This window comes from Gallinula chloropus (assembly GCF_964237585.1).
Source record: "Gallinula chloropus genome assembly, chromosome: 1".
Lineage (NCBI taxonomy): Eukaryota > Metazoa > Chordata > Aves > Gruiformes > Rallidae > Gallinula > Gallinula chloropus.
In genome coordinates, this window is record NC_140085.1 from 131,470,704 (window position 1) to 131,486,042 (window position 15,339).

Consider the following 15,339-nt stretch of genomic DNA (forward strand, 5'->3'; position numbering starts at 1 on the left):
GTCTTTGGGAATAGCATTGCTCTCTCAGAAGAGTCCGAAGACACAATCACAGTATATTTCAGATAACCCCCACCAAACCATCACATTTTATCTCCTTCCCAATGCTAAACAGACAGACTGAAATGGGTGCTTTACTTGGGCTTAGGTCTATGGAGGCCTCATTTACTAATTCTAGTGATCATCAACAGAAGATCTGAGGGTGCATTTTCAGTTCTCTGAAACGAATTTGTTTCTGAGACACATTCCTTCTCCTCAAGTCCCTCCACTCAAACCTCAATGATAAAACAAATAGGATCAGTCTCACGCTGCACTCTTACTTCTGCAGCAGAGGAAGAAACAAGGACATCTTAGCAAAAATGAAAACACTTCCTATCACCCCTCTCATCTTCTCATAACCTTTTTAAGACTGAGACTCTTGTCTCCCAAGGCTAGCTGGCTCTTTGCACCACATGCTGCATTGACAGGTGCCCCTAGGTAACCTTACCTCTGTGTCCACTTCTACCAAAGCTGAATACTGGGTACTCGCTGTCCCCATGTGTGGTTTATTTTGTAAACTATTTTTCCTCTATAAATAATGAAAGGCCCAGAAAGCTAAAAGATTAACCTCTTGTGTGGATGCTGTCATGCTGCTGATCCCTTTGGCAAGCAAGATGATAGAGACCACCAGGCTCAATTGGAAATCTGGGCTGAAGCAGGATGAACTCCAGGAGTGTGGAAGTGCAAAGGACGCTATGAAGCCAACTGCAGGAGTTCATCAGCCATGGGGAAAATGACAGTAAAGAGAGCAGAGCTGCACTCATTCGGAGTCAACTTTTCTTTCAACATTCTCAGCCACTTGCAGGAAACAAAGTTGTTTCCTCTGCCTGAGAAGTTGACTCATTCCTGGGTATTGCTGGAGGGTCCCTTTGAATGGGGGCAGCTTTAAGATTAGTTTCTGCAGGGGGAAACAACCTACAGCGGAGACAGTGATCTGTAGGTATAATTTAAAAGAGGAGATTTATGGGAGATTAGTGCTGTCTCCTGGTTTTACACAATGTATGCAATTAAACATCAGATCTGTCAGTGTCTACGTCTCCATGCTCAAGCAGAACACCGCTTTCCTCAGCTGCTCTTTACCACTCATATCACGCTACCATGATTAGAAATGATAACGTGTGCTAGCCAGGCATCCCACTGGATCACAACACATTAAGGAATGGGGTCAGGCATTTTTTCTGGTGTACTGATTGATGCCCAAGATTTCACTGGGGTGAAAATCTATAAGGGACGTACCTCAAACAATACATACGGTCTAAAAGTCTTAAATGTAAGTCCTAGAAACCTACAAGCCCCCTTTACCCAGGGAGTTTAAACCTGCAACATCTTATGCCCATCTTTATATTTCTCTTCAGAACTGAATGGCTCACACCCTTTCAGAACTCCCAGAGTCTGTGTTCCTTCATTATGTCTTCAGACTAGCTCAAGCTGGTATGCCTCAAGCAAATTTATGGGATCTAATCTGTCCCAGCTTCAAACAGTTTGTGTTGCTGAAAATGGCAATAGCTGATATGTCATAGCAAAGGGTCACTTTTTGGGAACCAACTCCAAAATACTGGAGGTCTGCATTCAATTCTGTCCTTAAACAGCCCGAAGGAATCAAATTCATTCCTGTCTTGAGATGGATTGTGCAGGGGCAAATAGCTCTCCTCACCACAGAAAATTTGAAGTTTACTTGCCCAGAGGAAAGAGGTATGTCATTTTGCTCATAAAAATCTGAGGCTGGAAACCAAGGGGATGGGTATCAGCCAGCTGCCTCAGTTTCCTGGGGAAGACCTCTGTGTACAAAGTCTGTGATGGCCTTCTGTGTCTCTGCAGGTGCTATGGACCAAGGAGTTCACGCTTTGGGCCATACTGTTTGCATTGCCCAAATCACAGCTTCAGGCAACGCTGTTGCCTTTCCAAACAGCCTGATGATGGGGTGAGGGGTGGGGGTTGGTGTTTAAAAGTTGAAGACATCCTTCTCAATGGTCACATGTACTCCCTGAGTGCCTGTCCTGCTGAGATGAGGGACAAAACACATGCAGCTCATTGTCACTGTCAGTTATGCCATTAATTATCCTTCAAACAGTGGGCTTCTCACTCTAGCATGTGACAGCCAGTAACTCTGTAGCTGGCCTCACCAGTGCCTTGCTTAGCCTTGCGTTGCTACAGTATCAAGCAAGATGGCTCTTCAGGCCACATGTGCTTCCACCTTGGTGTCTGTAGGCTGAAGCTGATGGGAAGTTGTCTGTATCTCCAGCTCCTCCGTTAAAGGTCATCTTTGAGGACACTGCTCTCCTCAAAGGTAAAAAGACAGAGCAGCATTGCAGGCCTGAGACACAATGTCCGGGTATCATCACAGGACCTCTTTCAATATGAAGGCTGGTTTTGGTCTTCCTTACCTAAAAGACCCCACAGTGCAACTAGGCCCACAACCTAAAATGCTCCAGAAACATCAGTAGAAAAAGAATCATGAGGAAAACATGGATAAATATGCAAGGTACCATGCAATGCAAATGCTCTTTTGCATGCTCACTAATTCAATGGTTATATACTCATATTCTGGACCAACCACATACTGCAGGTGATTTAGCAATATTTTAATGTTAAATTCCTTTACTAACTTGCTTAGCATAATGGCTTTTGAGAAGCCTTTCTGAGGTGCTGACCCTCCTTATGTATGTTGCAGAAGGCTTGATGTCTCACCAGGATGTCCCTCATTCAATGTTAACCCTTGGCCCTGGTGAGCAGATGTGGCAAGTAGCATCAGAGCCAGCTGTGGCGGGCTATGAGATACTAACCAGTTTTGTTCTCCCCATCAACCCTCTCTTTCCATCCAGACCTTCTGAACCTCAGCAGAGAAAACACAGAGGACTCAGAATGATATCTGTGTAAGTCAGTAGGATCCACCACGATGCCTGCAGAGGTTTGTGCTGCATGCACGTGCTCCTGAACGCTCCTATGCCTTAGTTTGTGTGCTGAGGTTTGAAGGGACAACTTCTGCCCAAGAAATAGCTGTTTCCTCATTAACTGGAGCCTGGTATGACTGACTCACACTGTGTTTTTAGTCAGGTGGATCACATCTTCTCCATCACAGTTAGCTCTCTAGCCACTAATCTCTGTGTATAAGCCAACAAACGACGAAGTGTCCTGTTAGCTCCATCTGGAGTAACCACACATACCAAACAAGATATGTGAAGAAAGGATTGTAGGGTTAGGTCTTGGGAAGCTAAAGCAATGTGTCCTGATTTCCCAGAGACTCTGCTGATCACTCAGATCTCCTGTTGAATTCAAAAGAGCTGTAGGTTCTCAGCACTTCAGAAAATCAGTTTGTGCCGGATTTTTATAACAGAATGATGCCATCCTGCACTTAAAAATAAACATTCCCCCCCCTTGCCCCCTCTCTGTGTCCCATTTTAACTCACTTTTTTTTTTCCATTGGATTTTATCCATAGCTTTCTCAGCAAGAGCAAAGGAAAGAAAATGCATAAGTTTTAATTAGAAAATAATCTTTCAACCTACAATGTAAGCAAGGCTTTAAAACCCAGGAAAAATGTTGCAAAGCCTGTTATCCTTAGTTACAAAATAAATATTCAAACTGTGTCACCATAGTCTTCATAAATATCTTTCAGCTGTTCTTTTTAATAAAGAAAAATATGAAACCTTCTGTATTACTCAGAGTTTAAAGTAGCACAAATGTTTGGTCTACCAACTTCGACAATGTCCCTTTAAGTTTTCTGATTTTTGTGGAAGATCTAGCCCTGGGGTTTTTTGGCTTAGACACAGTACTTGTCAAAACCCTTCAGACTCTCTTACTGAAGTGGCTGATGCTGAGTGGTTTGGGTTTTTTCTTGTTCTAATTCTTTTTCTTTCTTTCTTTTCTCTTCTTTTTCTTTTTTCTTTCCATATTTTTTTCCCCTCTTCCCCCTCCCCCCCCCCCCCCCCGACTGACCTTATTTCCAGCTCTAATTTCATGAGAAAATGTGATCATGTCAGAATTTTCCTTCGGAGAGAATTTTCATTTTATGGATCTGACAGATTTTCAATTTCATGCTTTGATTTGAAGTCTCTGTGATTCTTTTCCTCGTACATTTTAATCTGACAGTCTGCAAGGCCGGGGGGATGAATTCTCAAATGGGTAAAGCAAAAGGTTTTGCATCAGGAGATCTGTGTTCTATTTCTGGTCTAATCTCTAGACTTGCTATGTAATTTCAGTAACACGAATATATGACTGTGTGTGCCTGTGTATTTGTCCTATAAATATATAAATAGGCATTTAAATAGACAATTATATGCATAAAAGGCAGTAATGCTTACCCACCCTATTTCTATTAATGCTTTTGAGTATTTTAAGCTTCTTGGCTGTGAAAGAAAAGATATCAACACGTGAACATTATGATATCAGTTTGTGTGTTCCCCCCAGCAGTTGGATCTAGACACATATAAAACTAACATTGCATTTGCCAATGTTTTGCGTGTCCACACATTCATGCAATATCCTAAACACACTATTATTTCAGTCAACAGGTCAGGAGGGCTGTGCAAGCTGTACAGATGAGAACACATCTTTCGCCTGCAGCTTTGTCTTCTGCTGAGGTTGTTCCTAGAACAAGTTTAGGTTCCCTGGTCAGTGTGGACTGAAAGACACTTCCCATGGAGGCTCCAGCCACTGCCAAATAGGTTTCTCAGAGAGCAAATGAATATTGCCAAAGTTTCCTATTCACATGATGGAGAGAAATTTAGGTGCTTCTGTTCCATAGAGTGCATCTCCTTGGGAGACTTTCAAAGGCATGTACTTCTCCATGGGGAAATGAGGTAGTTACTTTAAAAGGACTATTGCATTAGGTGCCAAAAATGTGGATGCAAAATTACATGCTTATGTTGGCTAGATCCCTATCACAGAGATGTGAGTTTTGGCTGTAGAGCTTCAGGAGTCCTTCATCTGCTCCTCATCTGGTGGCCATTAATATTTCTAGATTTCTGTATTCACTAAGAAAGGCTGTCTGAAAAGATATTAAAAAAACCCCAAAACCTCAAGAGGTCAGTCCAAACTGGATGACAGATCAAACTGTTGAACACTGAAAACACTGCTCCATGAAAATTGATTATCAGCACTCCCAGCCAGGCTCAGAAGCTCTGCGCTTGCAGACTGTGTCATGTATTTGTAATTGAGCCCAACGTTTTCCTCTTCCAGCTGTCAAACTGAACTGGGAAGGGAATCTAGAAAGCCACAATTTTGTTTTTGCAGTTCAACTATGTTCTCATTCATGAATTAGATAGAAGCTGTGGGACTGTTTACAATTTGGCTATTACCTGAAATGTGATCTGCGTAATTGGTGGTATCACTCGCATTTATTCTCTCCCAGACCAAACAATTCCAAAACCATAAAAAAGGTTTCAGCCTTGTCCCACCAGCCTTGCCAGTGAGACTCCCCAGGTGATCACTATCAGATGTGTTTTCACATGATTTTCATTTTACAGATTTATTTTCTGGGGGAAAAAAGAAAGGAAAAAAAAAAAGAAAGAAAAGAAAAAGAAGATAGGAAAATTCATCTACTTGAATGTTGGTGGAAAGCACATGAAAGGAGATCTGATACTATAAAAGAGAACTCGCTATTGTCTCCAAATGCTGGTTTTTTTACCAGCATTGGTTCATTCAGAGGAGATCTGTATCCTGCTCACGCAGAGCTTATCAGATCCAATGAATGATCTGATTCATTTTCATTCATATTCTTTTGAAGGAGAATAATAAGTGTGCAAGAAGAAATGTGGGTCTTCCATCTCTGGATAAATACCCAAGAGAACAAAAGTTTGGGCATGGAAAAGACCGATTTAAGTGCTGTCAGGACTTGAAACCCAAAGGAGGTTGTCCTTGGTCTTGTGAAGGGACAGTAAGTTCTTTTGGGTATGTTTACGGGGTGTCACATGGTACGCTAGGAGAGTGATGCTGCTTAATGGAAGGCACTGCAGACAGCAAGGGGCATGAAGGAAATAAATGTGGGGAAGGGTGTGAAGAGTATCACTTCAAAGCAAAATGCACACTCTTTTAATGCTAAAGCTGCTGTGTTTAAACTAAGATAATATCCACTCCTTCCATAATGCTTCTGCCTGAAAACAGATACTAAAAAAGACTGTGATGCTGATAACCTGCTGCTGGCACTGGTCACTCTGCGTCCTTGGGCGGGAGCAGATCCAGCAGCGACTCGGCCCTTGGCAGGGACGCAGAGCTGCATCAGGGGAGCAGTGGCACAAACACAGCCCTTGGGAGGAACATTTTACCCCTCAATGAAGGTGAAGAAGTTTACCTCCAACTGCAGAGCTGGAAGTTCTTGCCAAATTTAGTGCAGGACAAGGGTACAAACATAGGGAGCTGTTGAGGGCACGTGTCTCTCTTGTTTTTGCTGTAACGTGCTGCGCTGCAGCGTCCTGAATACTATCCTGCACATGGTAACAGAATTAATTATGCTGCTTTATTTTTCTTGAAATATAGTCTCTTTCTGGGTTTGGTTGGTTTAGCAGAAGCAAGCAAGGATGGGTTTGCGGTGGGGGAGACTTCTATGCATGTCTGGTATTTTTAGGAATGTGTTTTATATTGCAACCTTTTTTTCAGCCAGCTTTTTCTTCCTCTTCACTGAACTGTGTTTAAAGAGCTGGGTGAGCTGGGTGTGAAGAATCCTCCCAGAGGTACTGCAGTTCCTCAAGCCTTGATGTGTCCCAAGTGTCAAAGCCCTGGGTGCTCAATGTCTGAACAGCACTGCTCACTGCAAGGGCCAGCTTTCCCCTCCCACAGATGTGACTTCTTTAGTCTGATATGGCACAGGAAATGCTTAGAGGGTCTTTTTACCTCCTGGCAATACAGTTGTAATTCATTGGTCTCCAGTAAGGTCTCAACATCACACACAAAAAAGCTGCAACCTTCAACTAGAGGAACTGCAGATCAATCAGCCCACTTTTCATTTCCCCTTCTCTTCATTCCCTGTGCTTAATCCTCACCATCTAAGCCTCCGTGCCTTTGCATGGGGGAGGAGTTTATTGGGTTGTCTTCTTAAAAAACACCCATCTTCCAGGGAGGTCTGAAATCCCAGCCTGTATTCATTCTTCTGCAGCAGGAACCTCTGCAGATGAAGCTTCATTGCAATAGCAAGGACATGCATCCGATAGGTACTGTTAGTTTCAGGGACAGAAATAGAGTTATTTTAAGAACCATGGAAATGTTACTCCATTGAAGAGCATTGCAATGCTGTGAGTGTGGCTGCCTGTGGACTAGTTGTTATCATTTTTGATACGAGTGGTGTCACTTAATTTTCACCATTAGTAAGCAGGGTGGTTGCTCTGAGGGAACCATCCGCTCGGTCTCTCTCCATGGTCAGTGGAAAGATGGTCATGTGAAAGAACATTTCAGCAGGAGCCAATACAGGCAGGAAAGGTGACTTTGACAGTGCTAAGTGTGCTCATGGCTGGGGAAGGAGATGTAACCCTCAGGAGAAGGGATGCAGAGTCATTCGCACCATACAGGCCAAGTTCCCTTAGAAGATGCTTGGCCACCTCCAAGCTGAGCAACATCTTGGCATCTTGGCATCTTGGCCCAGGTCCTGTTTTTGCTCTGTGGAGGGACAAGTGCCAGGCTGTCTCAGCAGTGCTTTTATGGCTAGGTACCGTGAGGTGTGCAGAAGTGCTTGAAAGCATTAGGTCCACCACAACAGAGTGGGCGGATTGTCCATGCAGATGTGGGGGCAAACTGTCCTGACAGCAGTGGCCAGATTTCCTCTTGAAACTCAGTAGAGAGGAGGGCTCTTGGCATGAATTGCTCTGTGAGCAGTGTGGGTGATGAGGGGGCCAGGCCCTGATGGCAAACTGGGAAGAGATGTGATTTGATAGTATGAAGGCACCTCAAGTTGTTGGGATGAATCATTCTTTGGAAGAATTCACAGCTCCAGACACAATAAAGAGAGCTGAGACAGCCAGGAAGAGCTATACACCCCACTTTCAGACAGCTACAGCTGGATGAGAGGAGTCCCACTGGTTTCTCAACCCCTTTCCAGCCTCCACAGGTTTGATTTCACCCCTCTTTTTACTGCGTCTGCTGGGAAACAAGCCAAAGCCACACAGAGTTGGATCTACTCCTGATGCTCCTCATGTTGCCAGTGTTCATCTCCAGGGCTTTGGGTTGGCCCTTCAGAGGAGCTGAGGCCAGCAGGGAAATTTGGAGGTTGATCAGTTTCCTAAAGGGGGGAGTTTGGATTCAAGGGTCTGTTTCAATTCCATACCCACCAATGTTTGCTAAGATAATAAAAACTCATTTCTTTCCATTAGCTCGACTTGCATTCACTATGTTGGTGGTCTCTTTTTCTCTCCTTTCTTAAAGTCTTTCCTTACCAATTTAATCAAAACAAGTTTCCTAGATGTGCTGAGCGATTCCATTCCATTTCCTGACTGCTCTCCTTCACTTCTGCTTTACCTGTCTGCCTCTATTCCTCACTGTCCCTTAAGGATCTTGAATACTCCCACCCCCTAAACCCACCCAGTCACAGCCCTGTGGCGTTTCCTTCGTAAGCACTGAAACAGGCTGACATAAAGAGGTTTGATTGTTTGACAGTATAAGGCTGGAGGGTGTCCCTCTGCAGCTCCAAGGGAAAAATCCCTTTCGCCAGCACTCAGCTTGATTTACAGCCCCTGTCCTACGTGACCATCAGCCCCCCCCCACCTCTCCCCTCTCTTTCGCTGTCTGGTTTCCAGACAACGGCTCACCATGTCTGTCTTGACATAACTTACAAACCAGGAAAACCATCATGTTACACTGACTGATGGCACTGGAGGTAGGAAATAAGGAATTCCCCACATCCCAAAGCTGAGGCAGAGGCATGCCTGCCATTGGGAGGTTGGGGTGCAGACATCCCCCCCCCAGCACTAAGGGATCGCTCCCCAGGAAGGTCAGTGCCACTTCTCCTCCCTCCCTGGATAAGCCTGACCTACCTTTCCGCATCCTTTTACTTGTCTCTGGCTGAATGCCCTTTCTTAACCTTGCAGGAGGAATGTGAGCACGCACTAACCAGAGGGGATGTGTAAAACATGTCAGCCTGCACGTAATGCCATGTGAAGGTGCTTACCTGAGACACTGGGCTGTGAAGACTACAGTATGCTGCTGGGAAACAGGAAAATATATTGGCTGCTTTAGGCCTAACAACCTTCGATGGCTGTCAGAGCAGCAGGGAACTGGGGCAGAGACAGATTTGTGCTTCACCCCTGCCTTAACTACCAGGAATTTATTTTTCAATCATTAACTTCTTATGTAGAAGCCCCTTCCTCCAAAAGCTGCCTTATTAAGGAGGGAAGCCCTTTCTGCCCTTTCCTAGTTCCCTTTAAAAACCCCAAGTCACACATCCTGTGGAGTGTTTGAATTTCTTTGAAAGTCCCTGCAGCAAGAGGGTGAAAAGTGTCCGCGACAAACCAGCTGTTGTTTGTCGGTTTCTCTTGTTTCATTGTCTTCCAGCTGACCAGCTGCAAACCCCTTTCCGTGCCTTCATTGTTGTTTTTACTGTTGGTGGTTCTTACTGCTGGGTTTCTACTCGGACGTTGCGTGCAGGTGTACCTCTGGTGAGAAATCAAGGCTGCCCTCGGCTCTTTGATCTGGCTCTTCAAACAATGAAGTGGGGACCTTCTCTCTCTCTCTCTCTCTCTTTCATCCCGGCGGCTGTGTCCTTTGCTAACGCTAATGAGCCCAGCCTCAGGACAGGGAGGAGACACACTGTAGGTAACTATTGTCCCCATTGAAATGGAAGTGCAGAGAGGCTCGCCCAGCACGGCAAGGGAAGGCAGCGCTGACTGCCAGCACAGGCTCTCTAAACTGACTCCCCTGACTTTGATAATGACACTGGGAGAGTGATAGCAAGCCCTGGCAGGTGTCATTGCTCTTTTGTAGAAGGCAAGACTGATCATAATAATGAGAATACCTCATGAAAAAGCATGCTTCGTTTTTAAAGCACCTGAAAAAAGTTGTTCTATAACTTCCTAGGTACATACTTAGCCCTATAATCACTGCTCAGGCTTACTGTGATTGCTTATCTGCTGTGCCTGCCTCCTAATTACTCCCAGAGCTCAGGATATTTTTCTCCTGGGAGTTAAGGATGTATGTAAAAGGTAGCAGGGGCAAGTCAGAAAAGAGAAAGGTCTGCAACATCTCCCCTTCATGAATTTGCCACCTGCATCGCGCCCAGTCTGCTGTAGAGCACAGTCTGTGGAGCAGCCTAGTGTCCAGGAGATAGCAGCTTCTCAGCTGAGGACACACAGGAACAAAAAGGGCTGACCTATCCAGTGCTGTGGGACAATCCAACACAAGGAGTAACTGAGCTGTTGGCAAGGGGCAGGTCATTTTGGTGTGTCTGTCCAAGCTCCCCCACTGAAATGCTTTCTCATTCATGCTGCCCCACTGAGAAATGACTAAGTCAGTTCTTAGACATCACAAAATCTAGCAGCTGTTCAAATGCTGGTGGTTTCAGATCCACTGCTGACATGTTTTTCCATAGCCTCCACAATCTTTAATTCCAATTTTAAGAAGTGAAAGGTTGCATACTCCTTCTTGTTACAGTATGAACTCTGCCCAGATAGAGCTTCATGCACAGCTGTGTTTTTAGCTGGAGGGTATAGTTTCACCAGACACCTTGGGTTGAATTAATAACTCATGGCTCTGCTGTTTTAGTGTGCTGAAGTGGCTTATCTTGCAATCAGACAAGTGCCAGAGCTGGTACAAAGAGAGCTGGGGAGTGGGATCTGGAGGAGGGCATAGAGGATGGAGGGGAACGGGCCCTCCCCTCCAGTAGCAGCAGGTAGCTACTAATTTGTCTCAGGCATAAGCAAGCCCGTACTGACCAGAGAGAGATCAGACAGCGATGGTGTCTGGACAGCTGAGTCACCTCTACAGCCGCAGGGAGAAAGCTTTAGAAGGCTTTCATGGCAAGCTTGATGCTTCAGACCACCGTGGGGAGGGCTCAAACCGCAACCTCAAGAGAGTTGTTGGCTTAGGAGCCTCATTCCTCAGGAGGAAACAAAGGTGGCTCCACTATCAAGCTCCCACAACAGTATAGCATCAGACTAGCATTAGAATTCCACAACAAGGGATGCATGTTTTAATGGGTACACTGAAAAAAGAAAGTGGGGTGGGGGAATAAAGCAAAGTAAGTATGCATTCATGAGCCAAGTTGGTTTAAAAAGGAATGAATATTTAATGAATGATGCTTTCAAAACAAACCCCAAAAGGATCATGGAAAGGCAGAGGAAAATGCAAGTGCAGCAGAAACAAACTGGACGGCTGTGAAACTCCTGAGCTGTGTCTGAGGAGGGGAAGGTAAAGGGAGGCACTGGTCAGAAATTTCTACTGACTTCTGTCCCTGGAGTGTCTCATAAAAACCCACATAGCTCCAATTATTTCATTCCAAGACCCACGTTATTAAGACAAACCTGTTATTAATGGGAAACTTCCCTGATATGAAAGGCAATGCGGGGTTGATCTTGTTCCTGCCACATGTCTTCTGAAGTGACAGCTAAAGACAGCTGAATTGCCTCTCAGTGCTAGGCAGCGGTTAGTGACTAAAGAGGTATATTTTATTAGTAGTAGTAGTAGTATTGAGTAAATTGTTATATTCCTTTCCATGATAATGAAATTTTTCATGACACCCATTAAAAATGCTAAGGCTTCCCCAGTAGCCGCTGTGCCCCGCTGGGAACATCACTCTCTTGTCATTCAGGCCAAGAAATGTGTAGAGCTGGCTGTGTATTTTCAACATCTTTGCAATCCTCCTTTTAAGAACTTGTGATTTGAATAAGCCCAGGAGTGTCCTGATGCTTCTGAGCTGACTCTTGTGCTGCTAATCTTTGCTTGACTATTTTTAGATAATTTTCCAATCTGCCTGCTTTTCAGTTGTGTATCTGCTCGAAGTGACGGCTTATTTATGCGATCTGGGAGTGTTTGCCATGTGCCTCACTACATCGGTCTGAGCCCTCAAAACACTGACTTAAGCAAGCTCTGGTTCCCCTGAAGGATTTCACTCCCTTCTCCCACGCCCGCTGTGGCACGGGGAGGAGCAGGGAATGGGGAAATGGGGGTTTCTGTCAGTTCCTTAGGAGCTGTTCTCCTTCCTAGCGGGGGTGAGGGTGGGGGGGAAACATTCCTCACACCCTTTCCCCGCTGCACTGTGGGGTCCCATCCACGGGAGACAGTCCTCCCCAAACTTCTCCAATGTGAGTCCTTTCCCACAGGGCTTTATCTCTTCACCAGCTGCTCCAGCGTGGGTCATTTATATAGGGTGCTGTCATAAATCACAGAATGTCTCTCAGTCTCTCAGGCCCAGACTGCTCCAGCCTGGTCCTCCACGGGGGTCACAAGCCTCCCCCCAGCAAACCTGCTTCAGCATGGGTCTCTCCCTCTCTCCATGGGCTGCAACTGCTGGCAGAGGCTTGATCCAATGCAGGTCACAGCGTCTTCTGTAGGTCTCCCCCTGCTCCAGCGAGGGGCCTCTCCACAGGCTGCAAGTGGGTCTCTGCTCCCCATCCTCTTCCATGGGCTGTGGGGGGGACAGCTGCACCATGATGGTCTTCTTCATGGGAGGGAGCAGGGTCACGGTGGGGGGCATGACCCAGGACTGGAGGAGACATCTGTTACCCTTTTCACCATCCAAAGTACTCCCAGACCGGGAAAGAAAGCTTTACTGAATTTAAAGCTCTATTACCTTAAATAGTTGGAGGTATTCAGAGCTGCCTTCTGGGCTTGAAGCAGGGGCTCCTCAGGCTGGGAGGCACCTGGGGCAGTCAGCACCTGAGATTGGGAGAGGTCAACCTTGGCAGTGCCGGCATGTGAGGCTGCCAGTGGTGGATGACATCTGTGTTGGCACCACAGAGCAGGACTGCCATTATGCAGGGGGAAAAAAAGCAACATTTCCTTATACAAGCAGGAAAGTTTCACCTTGACTCTGAATTGGGACAGCTCGTGTGATGTTTGCTGGAGGATATACAGTGAAAACAAACTTGTGATGGCAGAGAGATGGGCTGGACACTTATTGCCCCCATCTCTGAGTCTACAGAAGTGAGGAAATCTCACTTAGGGTCATATCTGGGCATCTCTGTGGATATTCACAAATCTGTCATATTTTGCTCAATAAATAGCACTGAGCTGTTTGGCTGAGACAGTTCAAGCCCATCGTCCTCCTGTGGTGATGGAGCTGAGAAGTAGAGGAGGGGCAGGGGAAGCGTATTTCGGCTACAGCGCAGGGGTTTGTGCTTCACACTCTCATGCAAACTGTGTGGGTTTGCGCTTTTAGGAAGTGGGTCTGCCCTCAAGGAAGAAAGGGAGGTTTATCTGAGCTGGCGCTGTGAACAGCACTTGGCTGCTCTAGCTGCCACTTTCGTTTAAGGCCAACATGAGTTCACGTGCTTTACACAACTGCAGATGCTGTGGGCATTGCAAAAAAATCAACAATTGCTGACAATATACCAATGGATAAGCCTAAACCAAAGCTATTACTTGAACTCTGAACACCGAACTCCACTGAAGTGCCAAATGCTGTTATACAGAATGCAGGCAGAATTTTAATTCTGAAGCTAAAGACTCACTTAAAAATGGATCCAAAGTAACCAGCTAAAACCCCTCAGTAATTTGTTTATTTTGGGTTTCTTTCTTTCCCATTTGTGACTCAACAACCTGGCAGCAAAAGCCCTCCGTTATTCTCATTACCCAGGGCAGTGTGCTTAAAGAAATCGGACCCAATTATATCGGTTACGTTGACCTTGCTGAACTACCTCTTCCAGCAAGAAATTACACAGCCAGGATCATTCCAGGGTGTTAAACATCTCTCGTTTCCTTCAAAACCATAAGTGCCTTTTGCCCAGAGAAGACTGGCCAGAGCAGCAGGGTGGTAAAGCTAGTGAACCTCTGACGCAGCAGCCACCTGTGTCCCCTGGTGGGCTGCCTTGGGAACTTGTCCCCATGGTGGGCACCCAGGCCACCCCTTGCCATGGGACCACAATGCCAGGTGGGTTATGCAGCCAAGGCTTACCACCCACCCGTGGAGGCCTGACTAGTGCCTGAATGCAGGGCTGGGTGCAGCTTCTGGAACTCCCAGTTTCTCACGTGGGGAAGCAGAGCGGATAAAGCTTGATTCTTCTTCAGGACTGCTGGGTATTGTGGCTCTGTCCTGGGATCAGACTATATAGTGAGGAACATCTGGCTGCCTGTGGCACAAGCACCTAACTGCCACGGACAGGTACCCCCAAACTGAGAAAAGAAGCCAGCAAGGACATGTGAAAACCCCTGAATGTTTTTTTTAGCTTCCCAGTAAAAGCCAGTGCTTTACCATACCAAGTCAAGCCAATGCCAGAAACCCCCTCAAGTCAAACATGACAGCTCATATGACAAAACAGCATTCCTTGGTACGTTCTCAATACTTTCAGGGCTTAACCCCCACACATGGAGCTGCTCATGGGCAATCCTAAACACACAAGCAAGTTTACTGCAGACCCTCTTTGTTGCCGTCTCCCCCTTGTTCAACCTCCACCTTACAGCCTCCATGTTCTTTTCCTGGTAGCCCCCTTGCCACCTAAACCTTTTCAGTCTGCTCTCCCTGCTCAAATGCCTTCCACTGTCTGCTCCCATCTGCAGTGCATGGGATCTGCCTCAGGCTGTATTCCAACAGAAATACTTCTGTCAAGGTATGGATGATTTGGGAAGTGGGTGACATGTGGAAGTGTCCCCTAGAGAGCAGAGTGTCTTGGTTTCAGGACTTGAACTTGACTTCAGAGAAGCTGGGTGACCCCTGACATGATGGAGCTTTGCAGAAATTAGTGTATGTTTTTAAAGAACACTTCAGTACTGATCAAGCAAAGAAAAAGATAGTAAAGCAGAGAGCTGCAGAGGACCTCAGCTGCCAATGCCAGAGGTCCCCAAGCTGGCAGCACCTTCAGCACACCCATGGCCAGTAAGGCACCGCACCGCTCTGTTGCAGGGCGGGAGGCAGCATGGCCAGCCCTGGTTTGGCAGCACTGGAAGTTGGGATGTACCCTCAAGCTCACACAGGTGTGCACACATGTGAGCTCATTTGCCCATTGCAGGGCATAACCTGCAGTGCAGACCTGTGGGGTGGTCACAGGAGGCTGGGGCACACGGATGGGAACTTTGTTTCTGTCTGTGCAAGACAGATGTTAGGGAGGTAGATGAGACAGGGAGCAGGATGCAGGCTGACATTTCAAATGCTGCCAAAGCCTCAGTCTGTGGATTCAGAGCCAGTGCTGTCTTCAATAACTGCAGACCTTTTCCCTCAGTCTTGGTTCTTATGT